Here is a 27,857-nt window from a genome sequence, read left to right as displayed (position 1 = left end):
TTCATACTCTTTTTCTGTCCCTTTTTAAAAATTAGAGCATCTACTTTCAGGCCCTGAGAGGAACAATGAGCCCATAAAAATGTCTCTATTTATTTCTGGTATAATAAGACTATTTCCCCCTAGTTTCCCAGAAAAGAAACTTTAGGGTCAACTTTGACATTTGCTTCTATCCTTAATTATGTTATTCACTTTCAATAGTCCTATAATTTTCTTTAAACTGCGTTTTGGATTCATTCTCCTGCCACGTTTCTGATAGTCTTTCTCTACTGATAATGACAATGACAGTTACATGTATTTGTTAGACTCAATATATATCAGGAACTCTTCTATGTGGTATACATGCATTAAAACATTTAATGATCACAACACTCTACTAATGTAGGTACTGTTATTATCTTTCTTTTTCCCATAAGGAAACTAAGCCATCAGAAAGTTTACCTTGCTCTTGACCTTACAGTTAGAAAGTAGATAAGTATTACAGTAATTTTCTGGTTGTTTTTTTTTTTTTTTTGACTTTCTTCTTTCTTCCACCCAATCCATATCAAATTAATTGACAGGCAATTACTTCTTTGAGATATCACTGTTACTGTGTTACACATATTCTGAAGAATCAATAACACCTAATGAATGCTTACTGCATCAGTTCATCAATTCCTATCATTGGTTTATCTTTAAGGTTCTGTGTAATCTGCTTCATTTTGCATTGTCCATTTCTGGCCTCCTCAGTGTCTCAGTCAAAATTTGAAAATTTTGGGATCCTGGAAAGATACTGATGGAGACATATCCATAAAGTATGTAACAAACCCTAGTTGGTTAGTCTGAACAATGGCTTTCTATTTTGTTTATCTTCTAAAAATCCCGACTTTTTTGTTTCATTGATTTTTTGTATCATTCTTTTGGTCTCTATTTTGTTTACTTCTGCTCTGCTCTTAATGATTTCTTTCCATCTACTAGTTTTGGAATTCGATTGTTCTTGTTTTTCTAGTTCTTTGAGATTAACATTAGGTTTCTATTCTTTTGATGTAAGCACTTATCGCGATAAACTTGCCTCTTAGTACTGCTTTTGCATTATCCCCTAGGTTTGGTATGTGCTTATATTTCCATTTGTGTAAAGGAATTTTTTGATTTCCTGCTTTATTTCTTCTTTGACCCATTAATTTTATTCCATTGTGGTCTGAAAATATACTTGATATGATTTCAATCTTTTTTAATTTGTTGAGACTTAATTTGTGGCCTAACGTGTAGTCTGTCCTGGAGAATGATCCATGTGCTCATGAGAAGAATGTATATTCTGTTGTTGTTGGGTTAAATGTTCTATATGTTTGTCAAGTCCATTTGGTTTAAGATGATGCTTAAATCCAATATTTCTCTGCTGATTCTCTGTCTCAGCTAATCTTCTGAGAGTGGCATGTTAAATTCCCCAACTATTACTGTGTTGGGGTCTCCCCTTGGATACAATACAGTTGCTTTATATATCTGGCTACTATAAAGTTGGGTGAATATATATTTATGATTGCTATATCTTCTTGTTGCATCGATCCTTTTATAAGGACATTATATAATGTCCTTCTTTGTCTCTTTTTATAGTTATTGGTTTGAAGTCTATTTCATCTGATATAAGTATGGCAACTCCTGCTAATTTTTGACTTCTATTTGCATGGAATGTTGTTTTCCATCCCTTCACTATTAGTCTATGTGTCTTTACTGGGAAGGTAAACAAAATAGACACACTATTGTTCAGACTAACTAAAAAAAAGAGAGAGAAGATTCAAATAACAAAAATCAAAAACGAAAAAGAAAACATTACAATAGATACCACAGAAATACAAAAAATAATTAAAGACTATTATGAACAGCTATTTGCGAACAAATTTGAAAATCTGGAGGAAACGGATAAATTTCTAGTCACATACAAACTACCAAGACTGAACCAAGAAGAAATTCAAAACCTGAACATATCAATATCAACCAACAAGATTGACATAGTAATCAGTAGTCTTCCAACAACAACAACAAAAGCCTAGGACCAGATGGCTTCACTATTGAACTCTACCAAACCTTTAGAGAAGAATTAACACCAATCTTTTCCAAAAAATTTCAAGAAATTGAAACAGAAGTCATTTGCCCAAATTCATTCTATGAAGCTACACCACCATGATACCAAAATCAGACAAAGATATAACAAAAAAATAAAGCTACAGGCCAATATCCTTGATGAACATAGATGCAAAAATCCTCAACAAGATATTAGCAAGCAGAATACAACACCACACCAAAACGATTATACCCCACAATCAAGTGGGATTCATCCTAGGGATGAGAGGATGGTTCAAAAATATGCAAATCAATAAATGGGATACACCACTTCAACAAAAGCAAGGACAAAAACCATATGATTATCTCAGTAGATGCAGAAAAAAACATTTGACGTAATTCAGCATCCTTCATGATAAAGACTCTCAACAAATTATTTATAGAAGGAGAGTATCTCAACACAGTAGAAGCCATATGTGATAAACCCACTGCTAACATCATCCTGACTGGGGAAAAACTGAAAGCTTTCCCTTTAAGAACAGGAAAAAGATAAGGATGCCCACTCTCACCACCCTTATTCAAAATGGTATTGGAAGTAGTAGCCAGAGCAATCAGGCAACAGAAAGAAATGAAGGGCAACCAAATTGGAAAAGACAAAGTCAAGTTGTCACTGTTCACAGATAACATAATCCTATGTATATAAATACCCATAACCTCTACTAGAAAACTCCTAGTGCTCATAAACAAATTCAATAAAGTTGCAAGATACAAAACCAACACACAAAAATCAGTAACATTCTTATACACCAATGACGAACAAGCAGAAAAAGAATTCAAGAAAACAAGCCCATTTACAATAACTACCCAAAGAATAAAATTCCTAGGGGGTAAATATAAGCCAACAGATTAAAGATCTCTACAGTGAGAACTACAAAACACTGCTTAAAGAAATTAAACAGAACACCAAAAGATGGAAAGACAGTTCATTTTGGAAGAATTAATGTGGAAATGTCCATACTACCCAAAGCAATCTCCATCAAAATACCAATGACATTCTTCACAGAAATAGAAAAAACAATCCTAACATTCATATGGAAAAAAAAAATTCCCAAATAGCCAAAGCAATCCTGAGGGGGGAAAATAAATGAATAAATAAGTAAATGAAAGAATGGAAGCATTATATTACGTGACTTCAAACTATACCACAAAGTTATTGTAACCAAAAACAGCATGGTGCTGGCATAAAAACAGACACATGGACAAAGCAAACAGAATAGAGAACCCAGAACCCAGACTCATGTATTTACAGCCAACTGATCTTTAACAAAGACACCAAAAACATACATTGGGAAAATGACACCCTCTTTAGTAAACAGTGCTGGGGAAACTGGACATCCATGTGTAGAAGAATGAAACTATGCTCATATCTCTCACTATATACCAGAATCAACTCAAAATGGATTAAAGACTTAAGCATAAGGCCTGAAACTATAAATCTCCTAGAAGGCAATGTAATTGAAATACTTCAGGATATAGAACTAGGCAAAGACTTTATGAATAAGATCCTAAAATGACAAGCAACAACAACAAAAATAAACAAATGGAATTACATCAAACTAAAAAGCTTCTGAATAGCAAAGGACCATACATCCAAAAAGGGATTAATATCTAGAATATACAAGGAACTCAAACAACTTTGCAGTTAAAAAAAAAATACAATTAAAAAATGGGCAAAGTATTTGAACAGACATTTTTCAAAGGAAGATATACAAATGGCCAACAGGTACATGAAAAAATGCTCAGCACCTCTAATCATCAGGGAAATGTAAATCAAAACCACATTGAGGTATCATTTTACCCTAGCTGGACTAGCTATTATCAAAAAGACTAAGAATAACAAATGCTAGTGAGAATGTGAAGAAAAAGGAATTCTTCTACACTGTTCAGACTGTAAAATAGTATAGCCATTATGGAAAACAGTATGGAGGTTTCTCAAACAACTATAGATAGAACTAACATAGGATCCAGCAATCCCACTTCTGGGTATATACCCAAAGGGATGGAAATCATGTCAAAGGGATAACTGTAGTCCCATGTTCATTGCAGCTCTATTTACAATAGCCAAGATAAGGAACCAACCTAAATATCCATCAGTGGATGATGGATAAGGAAAATATGGTATATATACACAATAAAATACTACTCAGCCATAAAAAAGAATGAAATTCTGCTATTCACAGCAACATGGATGAGCTTGGAGAAAATTATGTTTAGTGAAATAAGCCCAGCACAGAAAGAGAAATACTGCATGTCCTCACTCATAAGTGGGATTTAAGAAAGAAGGAAGGAAGGAAGGAAGGAAGGAAGGAAGGAAGGAAGGAAGGAAGGAATGAAGGAAGGAAGGACAGACCACAACAATACACTGAATTTTCAGAAGGAGAGAACAGACCTATGGTTACTAGAAGTGGCAAAAGGGGAGGGGAAGGGGGTTTAAAGAGAAATTGGGTAAGGGACACGAAGAATAATTATGATTGTAATTATGAACATGCTAATAATACTCATTTAATCATCACATATTGTACAAAAATACTGATGTTCAACTCTGTACCTCATAAATATGTGTAATCAATTATGTTTCAATTAAAAAATCAATTAAAAAAAACCCTAGTTGGATCTGTAACAATATCTTTGAAAAAAATTAATATCTTTGTAGCAAAATATATAAAAATATTCACACTAATTGGGATACATAAAGACTATTAAAATTCTTATATCAGCTCAGGTCCTACTTTCTCAATAAATGAGTTACAAAAAGTTTCAGGCTTCAGAATTTTGTGGATTTCAGTGCTGAATATTAAAAATTGTGGAATTTACTATATTCACTATCTCAAAGTCATAATATTATCTAAACTGTAACAATATTCCCACATTCACATGTATACATCTTATTGTTGCTTCAATCCCCGCCCCACGAATCCTGTGCAGAAACACAACCCAATGTATCTCTTTCATCTGCACTTAAAAGCCAATCCACACACTTTAACACTGAGTTAAATCCGCACACTTTAACACTTGAATCTGTAAGTTTTTCACATATATTCATTTTTCTCAGCTAGACCCTAAGCATATAGAAACTAGGCATCATCTCTTATTTTATATCACTCCATAACAAGGTGGAATCACATTAGAATTTAAATTACTATTTTGACACTTTTCTTAGGGCTCCAGGAAATTACTGGATTGACTGTGTTTCACAAGGTGAATCAAGTTTATACAGAAAATTGATAAAGATAAGAAAGTTGCTTAAATGATTAGTTGTGTTTTCTTTCCTCATAATGAGTTAGGACAAATTTACTTATTATTTTAATTATATGTAGAGATGTTAAATTAATTATTGACACATCTAGGAAATCCACTGCAGTGTATACAAAGATCTTGAACTTTGAAAATGTGTAGGCCATGGTTTAACTAATGATAAACTAAGCCTTCGGAGCCTACATTTTCCTATCTGTAAAAACGATAGGTAATAGTACCTACATGCAAGAGTTTTTCTGGAAGACATATATTAAATGTTTGTCCCCCAACACCTCCTGCTTGTCAAAGCAAAAAGAGTCCAAGATCTCCTCCTGTGTACCTGCCAACATTGCCCTGTAACTTTGCAGAAGTCACTTGTAAGTCCTTATAGCTATTACTTCATCTCTAATGAGGAGAGAACTATTTTATCTAATATAAATTAGAAAGGTGGATCACTTAAGGTCTTTCAAGAACTGATATCAGTGAATCAATGAATTCACCTTACTGCTTAGTATATAATGTGTGTGTTCTTTTATTATGGTTTGTTGTAAAGAACTTATGTGGTGTTTGGCTTTCAGGAGTACTCACATAAATGATAGTAAATTTTTCTTAAGGCATATGTATTTTCCATATGATAAAATTCTAAGAGTTTCAGTAGATTAGCCTGTTTCACATCTTTGCTTAGTAGGAAATAGGGTTGCCAAGAGAAGTTAAAAGTCCATCCCTGGAATAATGCGGTTGTTCTGGTGGTATTTTAGGAGTAAAAAGCGGGAGGAATCCTGAAAGATAGGTGACAGTTTAAGGGACCTGGTAGCATGTACTTGGTGGTGGTATTGATGTTAGAATATTGCACCCAAAAGTGTCTGGTTAAATTATAAGAGTTATTTGAGGGCCAAATGTAATATAGTAAACTATCTAAATCTGAAAATTCCAGAATCAAATGACATATGCTCTGGCTCTAAAGCAGGTGTTTGATACTGAAGAGGTTGGAAGGCTCTCAGATGTGCTCTTTGATTTGTAAGAGAGATTAACACAGTTTTTTCTTCTTGATATCAACTAATATTTTATCTTTTACTCTGCAATTCTGTCCATTTTAAACAATCTAACCATCTTCTGTGTGTGGTTTTACCAGAAGAACATCACTTACCTTCTCTAAGATTCAGCTTCCTAATCTGTAAAATGGGATAATAATAGTCCACAATGCATGGATTTTTTGAGAATAAGATAATATATGTGAAGTGCCTTTACTCAGTAGCTTTGTAAAAGTTACTTAATGAAGATGATTCTTTCAATGGTGATACGGGCTCCGTTAATGAGGAAAATGTCAAGTGAGAAAGAGTAACAAGATGCAGAGAAGAACATGGGAAAACCAGCAGGAGGAGGGGCGTAGAGATCAAAGGAGAACAAGCATGGAACACTGCCAGTGCTTTCCTGCCTGAGTTCAAAGTTGTTGTTTTTTTTCCCTCTCATAAGACCAAATACTACACAGCTCTAAATGCCAGCTATAACAAATTCCCTTATAAATCTGCATGACTAGCTATCTAAAGCAATATGATTTATAATTTATCAGCATGGGCTTTCTAATGGCAAAAACATTAGTATAAATCCTCATTTCAAAACTTATCAGTTATATGACTGGGCATAAATTATTGAAGTACTCTAAATTTTAGTTATATTTGTAAAAGGGAGGCTATTAATAACATCTACTTTGTGGGTTGCTGAGAAGATTTAACAAGATGAAGGAAGACTAGGCATGGATTAACACGATGCATGAGATATGTGATTAATAAATAGTGGTTATTGCATTTATATTTATATTTTTGTACTGTATTATATTGTCTTGAAATAAAATTCGACGCAAAAGCATTAAGAACTCTTGCATAATTAGAGTGGACAGTGAGTATATGCCGTGTGTGTGTGTGTGCACGTGCGCACATGTGAGAGAGCGAGAGAGAGAATGAGACAGAGTATGTGCGTAAAGTCCAAGGGTGAAAGAGTAGGATGTGCAAACACTGGGCACACTCCATAATGCTGTGTTGGTTTTTGATTAACTGATCAAAGGAAAGTTTACTATTTTGTCTCTGTGTGATCTTGATGTGTTTTTTTATGAGCATGATTGGTGAAAGCCATTTCACTGAGATTTTCCAATTCTTTTACTAATACATTGCTGTGACTTTTACTCTGAACAATGAAATAATTTCTCCTTCTTCTTGAATGTGTATGTGCAATGATTCCTTGATAAAAAAGAAACTCAGGGAGTGGTCAGAGAGGCTCAATCCTGGCATTAAGAAGAGTGGAAGTAATCTGCTACCAGTGATATTTGAGGAACAGCAGGAAACCTTAATTTGTGAATATTTTGACAAACTTCTAACTAGAACAGAAAACTTTCAGCAGTCAAATTTGTAGATATAATGAACTAACCCATGGACTGAACTATTGTGCTGATTTCTACCAATTTATTTCTAATTTATAGGCATTTAAAAATTATATTCAGGGCCTCTTTTTTATACTGTCTAGCATGAAAAATATTGTTAAGATTAAATGAGCAGCATTTTTCTCAGTTCTGTTCAAACCACAGATGTTAAGTTTGATTTTATTTCTAACAGTGAGATTGAAATTCTATTTTAATATGCAGAACTGCAGCCCAGGGAGTCATAAAATACAGAGTGTTTTCATTAGATGATGGCCCTGCACCTCTAGTTAACAGGAAAGCTGATTCATCAAACAGCAACTATCAAGACAGCATTAACTAAGACCTGGAATGAAAACATGAGATTGGAGTGAAAATTACCTGTTTTGCATCATGTAATTGTAACTTTGGAGAAATTCCTAGTTTGTGGCATAAAGTGGTTTTTATGGATACAAGAGTGTTTGCTCTAAATTTGCTACAGATGGTCCAGAGATTGAACATTTTCTGCATTTCAAAGGGATCTTAAATTTTATATCAGTTGCCACTAATTTAAAGGAATGAACATTCACCTTTATGCTCTCTGCTCTCCACCAGAAAAAGAAATAATCAGAACTAATTCTGCATTTGAATTGGCCTCAAATATTTACCTACACAAAATAAAGAGTTGGAATTTGGGGCCATTTTATTCTAGTGGACTTCACGGGTAAGGGATTCCATCAGCCAGTCAAAATGTCCCTATGAACTACACAGTCAATGAATTTTGACATGATCTCTTCTGAGTGTATAATTGGTTAGAGAAAAAGGGATAGATTCTCTTCTCAATGAATTCTAAAGCACTCTATCCTAAAAATGATACAAGTAACAACAACAGTAAGAATAAGAAGAAAAAGCTCTTTTTTTTTTTGATACATGTAGTCATTACAGTTTATCATAAAACGTAAAAGCTAGAAGGAACTTTGAAGATCATGTAGTTCAACAGATTTAAGCTGTTCCGTGGAGCTGACTTGCGGGGTGCTTTAAGTGGAAAGGGGGAAACTGAGAGAACAGTTGATGGATATACTTTTTGTTGAGGCCTCCAGGCCCCCATCTCTTTCAATTTCAGCAAGATCACCTTCATTTTACCTGTTTAATCTAATGGTTTTTTGAAGGGGTTCTTTGGAAAATTAATTAGAGTATATAAGAGTTTTTGAAAACTACATCAACCTAGTAATATTACCAATGTCCTAAAAGCCAAAACTAGAACCCTGCTCCCTGACTCCTAACACTGTTTTTATTTTTAAACTGCATAATGACATTGGGTTATTACCATAGGGTCAGTGTGTGTATTCCCATGATGTGCATTCATTCTGCATATTAACCAGTTGATGTTACATTTGAAAGCGAACACCTGAAGAACTTTTCTATGACATTTATATAACATGTTCCCTGTACATAGTGACCTATTTCAAATACTCTGATCTTTTATGGGAAAAAAATAGGGACCAAATGTTATACTGTGGGTAGAACTCTAAATAACTTCCCAAGTATATGATTTGATGATGAAAAATAAAACACAAGAACTTAAGGTAACAGAAAAGCGAAAAACCAAATAATAATGTTCATTTGTTGACTAGTCATTTAAATTGAACAATATTTATCAAAATATTATCAAGTTGAAGTGATTTGACTAAATGATGACTTTGGTTCAGAAAAATTACACTTCTGCATATGTGACATATACTCAATTTGAATAATCAGTGAATGCCTTAAGGAGACAGAATAATTAGTTAATTTGTAGAATAACCAGTAATACTCAATGTACTAGATTTATTATAAAATGAGGTTTAGATATATTGATTGATGCAGAAGTAGAAGAACATTTAAGGCCAGCATTGGAAGAGAAATGGGAAAGGAATAAATGATGTGTAAAGGAGTGAAATATAATAAATATGTTTTTAATACTTGCTGTTTATTGGGAACTATCTGGTACTGTGGACAGAGTAATGAAAACATTAATAAAGAGAGCTTGTAAGGTAAGGTGCCAACATAAATAAGTAAATCAGTAATCCAATAAAAATGCAGAACTGCAGATAGTGATGAATACCATAAAAAAGTAAAATAGTTTCAACAAGAATTATTCATTATTTCACATTATCAACATAGACCTGTACCATTTTTGTTGTTATTATTGTTACTCTTCTTACATCATTGAAATAGAAAAAGAAAATTCTTGAAGAGTAGATTGAGGCTTTTCTGTCTCTGCGGTTTGGGCTTCCCGTACTTCCAAGTGAGATTTGAAAAAGACCTTTGGGAACAGTGGGCCCATGGAGATGACAGATTTGAATTGTTCAAGAAGGTACAGGAATGGAGGCAGATGGTCCACATGAAAGAAGAATGTAGTCTGAAGTTAGAGGGTGTGATGGAATTTGACAAACTGGTAGAACTGAGCTGAGGTGGAGCTATTTATTCTGCTCATACTTAGCACCCGAAGATCCTAGGACTTCTACTGAGGAATGACTGTTTAGATGGCCCTGGAAGCTGTGCCCCTAGCTCCTCAGCTTTAGAAACTCCAGGAAAATCTCTGAAGTCACAACTGTGATGGGTTGAGAGTACTGTGAGGACATCTCTGTAATATATGATTATTTGGGAGTAATAATAATAATATTTGAAAATATTTGATTACTCCACCAGTAATATTTGATTACTGGTGGAAATCTTTGCCAGACAGTGGTTTGTGTAGTGGAAAGAACAGGGCCACCCAGTGGATTACAGACCAATCCCAATATTTTTTATATTTCTTTTCCAAGGAAGCCCCTGAGATTTTTGTTGTTATTGTTGTTGTTATATAAAGGATGAATGAGAACCTGAAAATTGATGAACACTAGAATTTTTGTCTATCTGGGCAATACACTTATTGAGAAAAAATATTGGATTATGGCATTTCTTGGACATCAAGAGTTATAGAATAATTCTGTTAAAAAATGCATAAATTCTGGCTCTTGTTCCATCTATCTTCCTCAACAAAGTTGAGGTTGGTATTGGACTATAAACACATTCCTGCTTTTATTCATTTATAGTGAGTTTTCACTGGACACTTGATATTGTATTAATAAACTATTGAGTGTCTGGAACTTGTTGCCTTCTTTTAAAGAGTGTTGTATTTGTTCTAGATTAATTTAGTAAGGTAGTTAACTTGCAAATCATTGTGATTCTTTTGAAACTTGTTTAAGATTTGTAGAATAAATCAAGGGTAGTGATAATTCTAGGGCCAATTTAATCAAACTCTTAAGGCATGTCTTCTCTGAGGTCTAGACTATTTAGTATTGTCTTTTCACTTTGGCTTACTGGAATTCAAACATTTTCAAAATCAATGTGAGCTCCATCAATTTTATAGTCTATAGTACCCTCATAGTTCATCTTTCCTTGGAAGTTGTTCTACACCTGGAATTAAGGCATCTCCTCCTACACAGGTATGTCTAAGTATTCAGACAAAGACTCAGTGGAACACTATGCAGACTTCCAGAGCTTTTTCTTGTGTAGCTCTCTGATGTTCAGTATTTTGCCCAGCAAATTCCAAATGTCTGTGACTCCCTGGACTCTGATGTATGTCTCTCCAACTTAGTGAAACTTCTCTGCTTTGCTTGGGTTTCCCCTCACGTGGGTCAAGGTCTGGAAGATGCCTCCAGGCAGAATGCCAATTTAATTATAGGGACCCACTGTTTTTCTTCCCTCAAGGATCACAATCCTGTACAGTCTTTTGTCCAGTGTATGAAAAGAAATTTTTCATATATTTAATCCAGTTTTCTAGATTTTTTTATGGCAAAGTGCTAGTCTGGTACCAGTTACTACTGTACCGTGGCCAAAAGTGAAAGTTTGTGGTTCATTTTTAAACTTAAATTTTTAAGCATAAGGAAAACCTAAACCTTTTTAGATTGGATACAGTGTTCTTATTTACAGACTAACATCCCTTGTGTACATACAATTCTGGAAAGTCAGGATCTATAAAGTTCATTTGTTAATAAACCTTACCCAGCACATTAATCCTGTCTACCCAATTTCGTGATGGATATTGCTACTTTATTCTATTTTTTCTCATTGAAACTGCAGCATAGTTTCTGTAAAAAGAAAGAACAAACACTCCATTCAAATGATAAGAAAATACTGCATTCATTTTTATTAAAAATATTAATGTTTATTAAAACATCATCATGATATTGTGAAATACAAAGGTACTTCAAAAAGTCCATGGAAAAATTCATATTATCTTTTAATTCTATTTTTCCATGAACTTTCTGAAGTTTCCTCATATATATTTGGTCTTGGTCTCTATTTCCTGGAAAACAGCTCCTACAACCTTTGGAATGTCTGGAGTCATAAGAGTGTCTTTTGTATGTTTATGAGACCACTGACGACTGGCAGCTTCTAGGTAGCTTCAGGATGGGGGCTGATCACCAGAAAGACTGAGGCAGCATTAGAAAGTTGGAACTTTCCATTTCACCCGCCAACCTCCAGGGAAGGGAGAGGGGCTAAAGGTTAACATGATTAGCAATGGCCAATGATTTAATCAATCATGCCTATGTAATGAAGCTTTCATAAAAACCCAAAAGGACAGATTCAAGAAGTTTTTGGGTAGCTGAACACATGGAGGTGCCTGGAGGGTGGCATACTTGGAGAGGGCACAGAGCTCCATGCCCCTTCTCTCCAACCTTGCTCTGTGCTTCTCTTCCATTGGGGTGTTTATCTGTATCCTTTGTAATATCCTTTGTAATCAACCGGTAAATGAAGTAAATGTTTCCCCGAGTTCTGTTAGCTGCTCTAGCAAATCAATCAAACCCAAGGAAGGGGTTTTGGGAACCTTGACTTATAGCCAGTTAGAAGCAAAGGTAACACAACCCAGGTCTTGCAATTGGCATCAGAAGTAGGGGGTAGTCCTGTGTGACTAAGTCCTAAACCTGTAGGATATAATGCTAAATCCAGGTAGATAGTGTCAGAATTGCATTGAAGTAGAGGACACTCATCTGGTACAATTGCAAGATCTATTGCAGAATTATCTGCAGAATTGATCATTTGTTTGCGGTGTGAGGGAAATCCATAAACATTTGGTCACAGCAATATTCTGTGTTGTCAGAGTATAGTGAAAGAAACTGAATTTTTCCCCCTATATTCCCAATAACCCATTCTGGTATTAAAATGACAGAACTTGTTAAAGATATGATTTAATCTGATCACATATATATGGCTTCTTATTTTTAGGCAGAATTATTTCCATCCGGTGCAATCTTGCTCCAAATATCAATTTAGAATTAAATATGTATATCATGTATGTTTTTACGCAGGTAAATTAGCCTTTATTTATTCCATATATTCTCGTGCATTCCAAAAAAATAAAAAGTTGTTTTAACCATGCTCATATTTGCAATTTTTTTTTTTAGAAGTTGTAGACTCACAGTGTCCAGCTTTGGCACATCCCTGCAGCCTTTTATAAGTGATTATTGCATAATAGTTCCCACGGGATAAGCCAATTAGGAGAGTATCCGCTAAGCAACACCACTTCAAGAGCCTCTGAATAAAGAAGCAGGGGCACCTGTCCTCTGTTCCTTAGTGAATTTGCTTAGAATGTTGAATAACTGTCATTATTATTATTTTCAGTTTGAAAACAGTATAACCACTGCAGCCAGACATCCCTTGATTCACTTCATAGGAGACATGTGACTCTGGCTAAATTATTTCTCCTCTCTGATTCTCACTTTTCACTTATATAAAGTAAGTATAATTACAGTACCTAGTTCAGAGTATTTCCGTGAAGACTAAGGATAAAGTCTTTGGCATATGGTTGTGTGATAATAAATGGTATTATTAATCTATCTTCAAAAGAGAAAGTCTATTAATTCAGTGAAAGAGTAAAGAATCCTGAGAAAAGATGGGTTGAATTGTGCTCTGGGGAAAAATAAGCCAAAACCATCAGGTGCTTAATAGAATATTTTCTGGTTTTATATACTCTCGTGAGTATGGCTTAACCAAAGTTTGAAGAGTTGAGGCTGAGAAAGAGAGAAAGTCAGACCCGTCTCACAAGTGAGATTACTGTAGCAAGAGGGCTCATTTCCCAAAAGAAAAGTCTTATTCACCTTCTAGCTCCATAAATACACATATCCTTCTAAGATTTGCTCTTTTTTTGTCTACCTTTATATGTGGCTGAAGAAAAATTGAAGAGATAACTGATCTTTATTAAACAATTGCCAGGTGGTAGGTACTTCATATACATTGTCATTCAACCGTCACAATAATCTTGTGAAGGAGGAATTTATAATCTCATGCTAGCAGAGTGAAGATGAATCTCAGAGAAATTATGTCACTTTTAATGTCACAAACGCAAAGGATGATTGCATATTGTAATGATGAATAAGCTAACTATCCTGATCTAACCATCACACATTGTACACAATTATTGAAAATCAATGTTGTACCCCACATGTATATATAATGAATTATCTGAAAATAAAATAAAATAATGTCACACAGCTAATACATACAGGGCCAAAGATTCAAATTCAGGTCACAGCCACATAGGGAATCACATTCATTTTATGTCTTCACAAGTCAACTATTTATCTGCTCCCATCCCTACAACCATTGAATGTTTAGGACGTAACCCATGTCTGATACATAATAGACGATATAGGCTTGATGAATGCATGAATGGACATTCATCATACTTTCAAAACCTTTGAAACAAAATTATAAACTCTTAAGACTATTTTGCAGGGCAAATAGGAGAATGGAAGAATGTCAGACAGTCCTGGGAAGAAAATAAGCCATACATTATTTTGCATACCTCACAGTTCCTAAGACACTGTTGGGAATATACAAGACACCACTATGTTGGCTGAATGACTACATTATCTTTCCTTCCATACTGAGTACTTAGAATCCAGAGATATTTTTCTCATATCCCTCTTTGAAAGAAAATTTTAGACAATGGACTTTCTTTTTTAAGCTTATGCTAAGGAAATTCCTGCTAAGAGACTTGCAAACCAAACTCTGGATTTAGAAACAATCTGCAATTGAACACTATGTGGTAAAACAACGTGCCTACTAAAGGAAATTAATTAAACAAAGACTAAATACTGAAGATAGTAGTACTTTGAGATAAATTTTAGGGAGCAGAAAAAAATGATTGCTGGGTACATTTTCATTTATGCAAGTGTTCTCAGGGAAACAGAAAAGGCAAACAGTGCCCGTTAACTCCTTCCTTCTGTCATTTATATCTCCCCTCTCCACTGGCAAAACTAGTGCTCCAAAGTGTCAGTACTATGATTCTTACCATGGAGGAAAAGACCAATAACACACTGGCCCCTACATAGAGAGCCTGGGTATAGCGTATTGCAAGTTCTTAGTAACTCTGCCTCACCAGCTTCTTCCGCCTGCTGCATCTTGTCCCACAGATGATTATCATCTGCTGATGTGCACAAGGTGACTTCATTGCAACAGGGGAGAGAAAAGGGATCATTACCTTCTGAATTAGCTACTCCTGCAAAGTCTGCATGGCAGAAGGAACAAAATTTTGAAATCAGATATCCAAGTTTTACATGAAGTTATATTTGATTGTATATCAAAAAATGCTGCTTTCTTTTTCCAACAGATAATATCAAATATTGTATTAAATTCACAAAATGAATTTTATCTTCATCATATCTTTTCTGTTCAGTGGAATTTTATAAAGAATGTGGTTGGATGCTGCATCTTTCTGTTCCCAGTCTACTGCTTACTTCTTACTTGAGCAAATTCTTTAACATCACTGGGGCTCAGTTTTTATGTCTGTCACATAGGTATAATAATATTTTCTTTGTTAAATATTGCTGTGAAGATTAAATGAAATACTACATATAGAGCTCTTAAAATAATATCTAATACTAGGTAGATGTTCAATAATTATTATTGGTATTTTAGGTGCTAACTTTCAAAACTAGATAGTCTGTCTATTTCTGAAGAACTATCAATAAATTATTTTTACTCCGCATTGTAGAGGAAATAGAATTGAGGACTATCTTTTCCACTATTGATTCTTTTGAAAGGAAGACAGCTTCATATTTCTCTCTTACCCATTCAAAGGAGATGACATTAGCATAAGATCCTTCTCACTGAGAGTAGTGTAGAAGAAAGAAATAGTGGTGTTTTTACATTCAACTGGCCACATTTTGCTAATGGGTAGGGGAACTATATTTTAAGAAATGAACCTGAGTCCACATGTCCTTTCTAATTTTGTTGCTCAGGGGTGTATTTGTTCATGCACTTCCTACTTCCTTACACTAAACTCACTTTGAGATCTTCTATGCTGAATGAGGTTCACTGTTCAAGTTTCTTCACCTGGACCTGATGGATGCTCGATTGTGAACACAAGTGTTCTTGCCTGGGGGTGAGTAGGAAATGGGAGGGAGTAGGAGGATCTACAGTGACCACATGTCTGAGATTACAGGTTGCTTAAGTCTTGAGTTTTTGACATTCTCAAGGTGCTTGCTCATCTAGAAGTAAAAGCATACTTTCACTACTGTCTTGTGAGCTTTTTTAGCCAGAAGCTAAGACTGGGAAATGAGGGGTGAATTGTATCTAAAAAGTATTATGACATGAAGATTAGAAAGAAGTTAAATCTGGCTATTCTGCAGAAAGATTTTCTCTGTAGTGTTATCGCCAATAACACACACATGAAGCTAGACCTGGATATGACTTTTACATGTATCTCCATATTTGAATAGAACGTTAACTGATTCCAATAAACCTATTGTGAGTCCTCATTTATTTTAGAACGCTATTGTGTTTACAAAACATCCATCTGTTATTAATCACTTTCTCAATATTCTTGCCACATTTTTTATATGGATTTTCCCCTCATTTACCATGTGCTTAGTTTTTGGAGGATGACATTATGATGAGAAAGAATGCACTAAAAAGAATGGGAAAATAGAATATTTCCCAGCATCAACTTGCTAGGCATTTGAGGGAATTTGAAGAAGATGCTTGACTTTTAAGAGAACCTAAGGTTTCCTGAATAATGAATATTTAAAAAAAATATTTTAAATATTTAGAGCTATAGAAGCCTTTCAATTATTTTTTTGCTTTGTTTTTTTGTTGCCAGACCCTTGGTTCTTTATGCCAGCCTAAATTACCTATGGGTCATAACATCTGCTAGTTCTGGAAACCAGCAAGGATTTGAGGCAATTGATCATTGGAGACAGTGTAAGATAATGGCTAAGAACTTCCAGTTCTTGATCTAGACATTCCTGCATCCAGCCTCTGCCAACTACTTTCTAGTTGAGGGATCTTAGAAAAGTTATTTTGCTATAGCTTATTTTTAATCTTCTGGGAAATCACCACAAATATTATTTCTGGCACACAGAAAAATCGGTATAAGAATTAATTGAGGTTTATGTAAAAATTTTAGAAATTAGCACAACAAAAGTGCTCAAAATATCAACTATTTTTATTATTATTCAAAATCATTTCACCCCATGAAGGCTGATTCTTTACATACAACAATCCATTTCTCTTACATTCACATTTATTACTCAGAATTTGATTTCTTCCTGTAATCATTTTTGCTTGGTCTTTAGATACTTTTTTGCTGGGTTCCTGAATATTCTCTCTCTCTCTCTCTCTCTCTCTCTTGCTCTCTCTCTCTCTAGCACACACACACACACACACACACATACACTTTGACTTTGCCTAGCTCTCAAGTGTGGATTCTTCTCTTATTTCATGTGGTAACTCAATGTTTAAGTATCAAGCAGCTCAAAATCTATTCTAGATTCATCAGTCTACTGTGGTGTTCTAAAGTTCTATTTATTTGTTTGCTTATTTATTTATATTACTGAAACACAATAACCCACTCAGACACACACACACACACACACACACACACACACAACACCAAACTAACAAACAAAAAAACCTCCCACAAAAACGAAAACAAAAAAATGGCTCATTCTCCACTGACCAGACAAGGGAAGAAATGTGGATTTATATCTCTTATTGTAGATCCACACCCAATTTCCATTTTGTTTAAATGGTCTGGATAGTTAGCTATTATCAGTCTGAAGAAACCACACCAGTCATCTCACTGCAACAGAGGATAGTTACAGATGAGGTTTTACCTTCTTTCACTTTCCTTCATTAATCATGAGGATTCAAGAAGTGGTATTGTTTTGAAGTGTGAAATGAAATTTCAGCACACATAATCTTAAATAAAATCCTAAAATATTTTCACGTTTAACGTGTTTAATTCATCAGCCCATAAATGATAGGCTATGTTTCCTATGCATTTTTACAGAAGTAGAAGATAGGTCAAATTAAGACCAAAGATTTCTTTACCCTGGTTTCCAAGATATGCTTATCCATGGCATGATAAATTTAAGGAAAGGCTGTAAAATGAAGGGTTAGGGATTGAGATTTTAGTCCCAGCCCAGTCCTCAAGTTGCTAATGAATTTAGGTTCATCACTTAGCCTTTGTGGACCTCAGTATACTCTTCTGTATAACAAAGTTGAACAAATTATTTCTTGAGGGATTGTAACTTGTCTATTCAATGAACTGTGATACTTACTGAGAAATATTCATATATCTGTGACTCTAACACAGCACAATTTGTGTAAATAAGCTACAGCTAATTTAGATATACACACACATATATGTACATACACAGTATCTGATTTGGCAAATCTACGTGTAAATAATGTTATTGTTTCCTTTCTTTCATGTTTCTGCACAGAGTAATAGTGGCATGTGCAATCCCACATCCTTTATTACCATGGGGTAAATTTTCCTCAAAGAATTTTTAGGCTTTCTTTGATTTGTGGTCAGAATTAAAAAAAAAATGTTTCTTAATTTTCTTCAGACTCATTTCCGGTTTCCTCCATAACAGGAAAGAACAAAGAAATTAATAAAAAAATCCTTATTAAAAATCTAATAACTGTAGTCTTGCACAGCAAGAGATATGTTAATTCACATTATGGTTATTATTTATTGAACTTTCATTATTAATTAACATTTCTCAACAGATTATGACAGTACGTTTTCAACAAAACATCAAACAATGAGTAATATAAGAACACTTGCTTGTTAAATAATCCTATACATACTACGCACTGGATGTTTATTTTGAGAATATCTTGAGTAGTTTTTTAAGTGATTCTAAGTTATCTTGCATACAGACAAAAGAAAATGCCATTTTAGGAGAATAATGTATTTTTTTTCTTTTTTATTGGAGAGCAAATGGAGAAAACTACAAACAAAATCAAACAAATATGACCCTTTTCTGGACTCTGTTTAAGGCTGAAACATTGGATACAAAAGTTATTCTGATCATTGTGAAGATTAGAGGAAGGCAATGGCTTAAAAAAATGTAGATGGGTAAAGAGATCAGAGGGATAGATGTGTGCCTTGAATCAAAATAACCTGAAACTTAAGAATCACCCATAAAAATGCACCCATCATTAACTGAAAATGAATACATAATAGTCTGTACATAAAGTTGTTGCCTAAAGGGAAAACAGCAGCAACCACAGGGTGGGAGAGGGGGAAGGGAGAGAGGAAATATAAAGGGAAAAGGAAGTAAACTATCACTGCTCAAACCATGTAAAACTCGGAAGGAGCAAAAGCAGCAGCTAAATCAAACACTTAGCTGGGAAGGAGAAGCAGAAAGCAAACAAAAAAGAATCCAATTACTTTATGTTTGTTTTTGTAAATGGTTTTTCTGTAAGAGGAACAAAAACTATTTTGCCTTGTTTTTCTCTATACTATACTGCTGAGAGCAGCCTGTACCTTATGAATAGTCCAAGCAACTGCTGATACTTCTGCTAATGCTAATTAACCTCCTGCTACAAATATCAACAAACCCACATCTGCTCTTTGTCTGCACATTGTTCTACCCTTTCCCTTATAATTTGAATTGTGATAGTCACCATTGGTTGCAACTTATTGGGCTGAATCACACCAGCAGTTAAAAAAAAGGATGACAGCCAGGGTCACACTGTCTGTTATTTTCTAGACAGAAAAGTAACAGAGGCTTAAAATGGCTTCAAGAAGTTAAAACACAATTTCTATAAAAAAAAAAAAAAGACAGGTAGGGGATTTATGACTGGGGTGTGTGTGGGGGAGGGGAGAATTTTTCTGGAACTATTTGGACTTGCTTAGAATTCTATCTGGTATCAGGAATATCAAGGGCATTGGAAATCCATACATCTGGGTTATTTCAAATGCAATGTATGTCGTTTTCAAAAGTATGGTGAAGGCTTTCTCAATCTCTAGGATTTTTGCACAAATGCTTTTTAATTCTTTGTTTAGTTCACATAAATCTGATTGTATAGGCCAAAGATAAAAGGAAAAGTTTTCATTCTTTCCTGCTACTAACTACTTTCCAAGTTTGAAACAAAATGAGTATCTGTAATAGTTGCTTAAAGCCAAGGATATTTGGTAGAAATGATCCTGACATTTACACTCTGCTGCCTGACCTGTTTCCTCTCAACTATGCTTCCCCTACTATGCTCCTTCTGTTCTTTAAATGTTAAATCTCTTCTCAGGACACAAAGATTTCAGCTCAGGAATCTAGGAACCAGTGAGCCAGAAAGAAGAGGCTTTCTATTGGGGAAAGTACTTCAGAGCTTTGAGTTTGAATGCACATTTGCCTGCCCTAAATGTTCCATAATATTTCGCATCACCACCCTGTCCGTGATTTCCTTTCAGTTGGTTAAGATTTACCTGTAGAACTTGAAGCCACTTACCAAGATGACTGCGTGACATACACTGTGCTATTCTTCTGGCAAATTCTCATTAGAGATTCCAGTATACCTTCCTTCCAGATGATCTAGTTTCTAGTCATTAGCATGTGCTGTTATCATTCACAACATAATAGCGTGGTTGATGATAATTAAGAAATTCTGATTCAGCACAACTGCTTAAAATACGTAATGTAGATGATGCTATTCCCATGAAGATCCGGCCTTGCTCTCAGTGACAATTCTCTATAGCAGATATGACCTAAGACGATAGCCGTATTAACAGCATTGGTTTCCCAAGGTAAGAGGTGGTTTTCTGTGTTTAATAACCTATTGTCTCTGGAACTTTGGGAACCTGTGAGCCCAGATTCATTGTATGAAAAATGGAATATAGTGTCCACTTTGAATAACATGTGGGATGGATATAAGAGCTCGATAATGGGAAACTCATCAAATGGCTTCATAAAATCTAAAGATCACAGCAGGCACTTAAATCGCTGTTACAGTATTTAATCCCATAAAAGAATCACAAATCACAGACTCAGTTCAGAGTGGATCAAGCACCTTTCAAGTTAATATATATATTAAAAAAAATAGTACCTCCTTTAAACCAGTCTTTGTAAAAACTCCACCTACTCTTTAAAAGCCATCTCTGATGTTTTCTTCTGAAAAGTGTTCTAATTCCTTCAAATGCACACATGGTCTTCCTCCACTGAATTCCCATGATGGTTTCTCTCTTTTTAAGGCATTTCTTATTTGTGTACTTCTACTCACCTGGCTAGACTGTAAACCCCTTAGTATTAGATAATTTCTTTCCCCATCCATTTATCCCAACAACATTGAGAACCATGGTGGGTGTGTAATAACACTCATTGAAACCTTACCTAAATTGCACTGATTCAAGCGAAGTCTAATAAAACAGTATTATTAAACAAGCATCATTAGAAAAATTTAATAATGATAGTGATAGAAAGATGAGCTCTGAAAACAATAGTTTGTTAGTTTAAAGGCTAATATGAATTCAAGGTACAAAATGAACTCCTATTATTTATTCATTGATTCATTCATTTGTTCAACAAATATTCACTAAGCCCTTCTTATGTGAAAAGAAAGTCTTAAGAACTGCTACATAAAATAAAATTTTCCAATGGACTTTGTAAAGTAAGGAAAGTATACTATATTCTAATTCACAACATAGGAAGGAAAGATAGATTTTGACACTAGCTATGTTTGGAAGTTTCCTTTTGTCTTATCTTTTGAATAAGACAAAAACCAATGTTCCAGAAGACATGAAGTCACATAAACCTACATGAACCTACATAAACCTTATATGAACCTACAAAAGAGTTGGTCCAGCCCCTTCATTTTAACCAAAAGCAGAGGATCTCAGCTAATTGCCTAACATAACATGGTCAGGGATTATAGTGTGTGGTTGCTGTTGACATCTCTTCTATTCAGAATTTCTGCAATAATAGGCAGCAGTTATTATACACATATAGACTATGCAACTATATCTTGTACAGAATATAGCAATTGGTGTTTGCCAATGTGTCTGATAAACCTATAGCTTATTTAAAAGGAACTTGATGCAGCAAATAAATATGTGGCTCATCAGAAAGAAACAGAATCCAGTCAAATGGGATTTTACGCAACAACATTGAACATATTAATGCTTTCATTTAAACAGGCATTTCTAATTATCTATTCCAGAGTAAGAGAGCAGTAACTTGAGCTAGAAAGCAAGAATTAAAAAAAAAAAAACTTTTTGTCATTTCAAAATTCTTTATCATTTTCTCGCAGATATGCCATCACTAAAACAATATATTTTTCTGTTTTTTAAGCTAGTATATGAGTTAAGCATTAAATTAAGTCAGAGTCTGATTACATTCCAGCCCAGTGTCCACAAAAATAGATCATATCAAAAGTAAGAGTCTATTCCAATGTTTTAGTGGTCAAAGTTTAAAAACCTGGATAATATTTTCTGTTATTTCACTGGATTTGTTCTTCTCAGACATGATAAGAAATCTAAATTGTCATAAAATTGAAATAAATAAAAAACTATGCAGTTATTTCAGAAGCCTTAATAACTTATATTGTTATTTCTTAACGTGCAAAACTGAAAGAAACCTGGAGACTTACTTTTTCCTCCTATGGTTCCACTTTCCTAGAGTCCCTGTAGTCTGATGCTAATTATTTTGGGGTTGTTTGTATTCTTGTGCTTATAAATGGCAGATCTTTACAGGGAGTAGATTTGCAGCAATTAAGAACTAGATTTTGAAAGCTCTCTTATTCCATGTCTGTTTGCATTTCCACCCCCCCTCAGTGGGATGAAAATCAGAGGGTATAATTATGAACTCCAGTTCTAACACCATCCAGTACTCTGCTTATAAGTAAGTTCCTGCCAGAGATGAACTTCAGTTTCCTTCATCTGTAAAATCAAGGCAGTCATGCCTACTTTCAAATTTGGTGTGAGGACTATATGCAAAAGGGGAACTCAGTGTTTTGCATGTGGTAGGCACTTAACCGATGGTAACATCCTTCTTTTATCTCTACCCTTCTACCAGTTTTCAGGGAATGAAGAGAAGATTCTGTTAACAGAACCAAGGCAGTGGAGGCCGGTGAAGATCTACTCTGAGATTAATGTGAGAAGTTTAGGAATCTACTCCAGAACCTGGCCTGATCCTGCATGACAAATACTCTCTTTGGAGTCATATTAAACGGCTCCACAGTAGCCATTGAAATAATCACTCTATACTACAGTAAGTGCTTTAAGCGTTTTTGTAGCATCAGCACAATGCTTTTCAAGGAATAGAGTGATGGACACATTAATACTGGAGTCCTTGCTATTTTCATAGAAATTAGTAAGATCCACACCTACTTTTTTTTTTTTATATATATCTTTAAAATTTGAACTGAGGCTTTAGTGTATGGGAGGCAGAGGACAATGGATGGAGAAGTAGGATCTAAAGGTTTTAAGCAGACAGAGGCTGATGCTGTCCACAGAGGGCTTGCAGCTCTATGACGATCACTGTGTGCAGGTGCTATAGACTTATCTCTTCTCTCTAGCATGTCCTTTTCTGACCTCAATTTTTAGAAACAGACAAACAGTTGGCAAGGAAAAAAGCTGTAACTTTTTCTAATTCCAAATGGACCTTCATTAACATATAATTTAAAACCCTGGTTCATCTTTCAATTCTCTCTACAACTGGATGGCACGATAACTCTCAATTTTGTACTTGCGAAGTCACTGGCAGGTCTGTATATTTGAAAACACTTTCTTATTTTAATCAAAAACTTGTCTTCCTGTGGCTTCCGTACTTTTACTTTAGTTATACTCTTGGGAGGATTTAATAACTATCCAATTACTCTTTTCAAGAAAGCCTTTCAGACATGTAAGTTTAAACTTGTTTCCATTTCTTTTTCAAGCTAAACAGGTTTACCTTCTTCAAGCATTCTCACATCATGCATCTTCACCAAGCTGTTTGTCTCTCCCTAAGTATGTGTCTGTGATGTTTATACGGTCCTGCAAGTACAATTATGGGTAAACCTTAATAATTGTGGTTTGATAAAAACAGAACAGAATGGAGGTATCCTTTCCTTCATTGTAGATACTTATTTTCTCCACGCCACCTGTCCTGGGATCCTCTTTAGCCATGGCCATAGCAAACTGATGATTCACACCAACTTAACTGCTGATGGAATGTCTCTGAGGCATTCCTACAGAGGCCGCTGCTTGTCCACATCTCTGATGTGGAAATCTAAGGGAAGTTCAGGATATTAGCTTATTTGTTGTTTTTGTTTTTGTTGTTGTTGGTGGTGGTTTTCTGTTTAATATCATCTTTTGATATTGAGCAGCTCCTTCCTGCAGTCTATCCAGATATTTTTGGTTCAGGTATTCAAAGCATTTTCTGTCTCAGTTTCATCACATCTGTAGATCTAATGATTGTATTTTGCATATGTAAACACAAGTCATTGATAGTTATGCTTAACTATTCTCAATTGAGATTGAGAATAGCCTTATGACTTAACAAAACATTTTTATCCAGGTTAGCATGGATCCTTTAATCTTGAGACAAGGAACAAATCTACCTGATTAAATGAGTATTCAGGACATACTTCTCCATCTCAATAAGAGATGGAAAAATATCTCTTGACATATCTCATCAAGTGCTTTATAGAAATCTAGATAGACTACACCACCACATTTTCTGAGTTACTAGGTGAGTAATCCTTTTAAAAGTAACAATGAAAAACTGCAATTTTTTAAATACTCTTAATATTTTTAAATATTTTACCTTTACTTATATATGGCTCTTATTTTATTTACTTGAAAATCAATGTAAAAAGTTAAGAGCTTACACTCAGAAGTTGTCACTTAAATTTGAATCCTGACTGCCACTTTCTTGCTATGAGACCTTGGAGAGCATTCGTATCTCTGTATCTCAGTGTCCTATTTGATAAAAAGGAATGATTGCACTGGCCTCAACTGGTTTGTTGCAAGGTTGAAATGAGTGTGTGTGAGTGTGTATGTGTGTGTGTTTGAAGTCCCTAGCACACTTAACAAATATAAGCAAATGGTATTACATAACTTAGAGCCTGTTTGCTAATTATAAATTTGTTTAGTCCACAACAATATGTAATAAGAGAAGGAAAAAAATCTTAACAAGAAAGAAAAGGCACACGGAGTATATCTGCCCCACAGAGCAGTTCTACTAAGTAGGAAAAGGCTGATGTCCAAACCATCTGGAAGTCTCCACTGACTATGGCAATTGGGAGTCTAGTGCAAAAAACTAATCAGGGGATTCCCAGTCTTCAGCCAGCAGTCACTGATCACGTGGGTAGTCTGTGCATGGACAGTGAGTTCTCAGTTATCAAGTCACAATTGAGACAGATTCAATTCTTCAGATAAGAAAATAACAACCAAAGGCAGTCTATGGATGACCATAAATTCCAAGTACTTCTTAGTCTAATGAGCATGATGGATCTGTCAATGGATTGGCTTTCCAAGAGAATTCTAACATGTGAAGTGTAGATAACTGTTAATATCCACACCATGTGTTACCAGGAGGACATTGCTCTTTGAACTGTGTGCCTATTACAGATAGGAACTTCATGGAAAAATCACCACTTCTCATTTATATAGTCCTATTACCCAGAGTTTGAGGAGAACTAGGCAAAGACCAGTCACACAAAGAAGAAATAATATATAAGTGATGATTATCTGTTACTTATTGTAACAAATGAAATTTCATGTTTTTTAAAATTAAGAATGATTTTTTGCCCCCTGCCCAAATATTTTACCTTTATTTATATATGGATCTTATTTTACTTGAGAATCAATGTAAAAAGTCATCCCAACTCCTATTAATGATATATTTATTCTCTTAAGCCATATTTATAGATAGATCAAGATATACTAACATCTATTCTGATTATTTCATCAAATACATTTCAAATTTTAAGACATGATCTAGATTGAGTTTTGCAGGTAAAAATATGTATTTCTTAATGTCTATTTACTTGTTATTATTACATATTATGACTGCTTGTGATCTAAACTCAAATGAATTCTTGACTGTAATATTTTATATCAAGAAACACCAATCATTGCTGATTCAAATATGACAAAGCTAATGACCTCTATTAATTTCTCTGACCTTATTTTAAGTGGCTTCCTTTATAATTTGTAAGGATAGAGGGAACTTTCTTCTAGGAAATTACACAGAATTCTGTTTATGGTTAGAGGCTAAAAAATAAAAAAAGCCAGCATTAAACAGAACTATTTATTTGTTTTCTTCTTCTTCAATATTAAGGCACTAGTGTTTTAAAATACCAAAATAAAATAGTCACACTGTTCTGGAAACAGTTTACTCTCTTGAAGTTAGATGACATAAATTTGTAATGGGAAAATGTTGAACTGGAAATTTCAATCTCCCTTAAGCAACTTTCAACAACCAAGTACAATAAACTGATAGCATGTAAAGTCAATTTCTTAAATCAGTCTATGCTATTCATCCACAACAATGTTTTCAATGATTGCATCTGTTCCACAAAAGAATGAAAACAAAGTGACTTATTGAGAAGTCCAACATTTTACAGAAGGACTAAAATTTCTAAAATTTATACCTACTTAAATGACCTTCATTGTGAGATGCTCAAGAAAATCTGAGCAGAGATTGAATGCCTATTGGATCAATTTTTTCTAGATTAACTTGTCCAACAGGAAAAGGCAAAGAAAGTCTTCCCAATGGATCAAACCAGCCACAACATTCCCTTAAGCCAAAGCTTATTCCGGAGCAACGCCTGAACTCTCTTCAATTCTAAGAAAGCTGCAGAACAAAAGCTTAAAGCTAACAGAGGTCCTTTCATGAAGTTTAGGGAAAGAAACCATCTCTATCACATAAAAGTTCAAGGTGAAGGAGCAAGTGGTGATGGAGAAGCTACAGCAAGTTATACAAAAGATCTAGCTAAGCTAATCGATGAAAGTGGCTACACTAAGCAACAGATTTTCAATGTACACAAAGCCTTATATTAGAAGAAGATGCCATCTAGGGCTTTCATAGCTAGAGAGAAGTCACTGACTAGCTTCAAAGATTCAAAAGACAGGCTAACTCCTTTGTTAGGGGCTAATGAAGCTGGTAAAATAAAGTTAAAGCCACTGTTCATTTATCATTCCAAAAATCACCCACCCTGAAGAATTATGCTAAATCTACTCTGCCTGTGCTCTACAAATGGAACACCAAAGCCTGGATGACAGCATACCTGCTTACAGCATCATTTACTGTTTTTTTTTTTTTTTTTTAGTGACAATAAAGTATAATAGCCTGATACTTTATTTAGTCATATCAAGAGTATATTTCAGGGGTTTATTTTTGTTACAGTTTTGAATATGTCACTAAAATAGTTTCCAAATAATGCTACTGTTTTATATTCACAGAGGAAGGCAAACCACAATTTAATATCTATGTTTTGTAATTCCCATCCATTTCCAAGTGAATTACTTTAGTCAACCTTTCTATTTTAATTTTTAAAGGAATTTATTTTTTATTTGACATATTTACATATTGTACATATTTATGGGATACAGAGCTATATTTAATACATATATACAATGCATGATGATCAAATCAGGATGATTAGCATGTTCATCATTGTAAAACTTTGTTTCTTTGTAATGAGAGCATTTGGGCTCCTCTCTTCTAGTCATCTGAGAACACACAATTAATAATTGTTAATTATAGATGCCTAGCACGTCTGTACACCGCCAGAACTTATTTCTCCTATCTAGCTGTAATTTTGTGTCCATTAACCAACTTTTCTCCATTCCCTTCCCCCGTTTACCCCTTCCCAGCTTCTAGAAACCACAGTTCTACTCTGT

The sequence above is a fragment of the Cynocephalus volans genome, chromosome 16 (assembly GCF_027409185.1).
Source record: "Cynocephalus volans isolate mCynVol1 chromosome 16, mCynVol1.pri, whole genome shotgun sequence".
NCBI classification, from domain to species: domain Eukaryota; kingdom Metazoa; phylum Chordata; class Mammalia; order Dermoptera; family Cynocephalidae; genus Cynocephalus; species Cynocephalus volans.
This window is presented reverse-complemented; position numbering follows the sequence as displayed.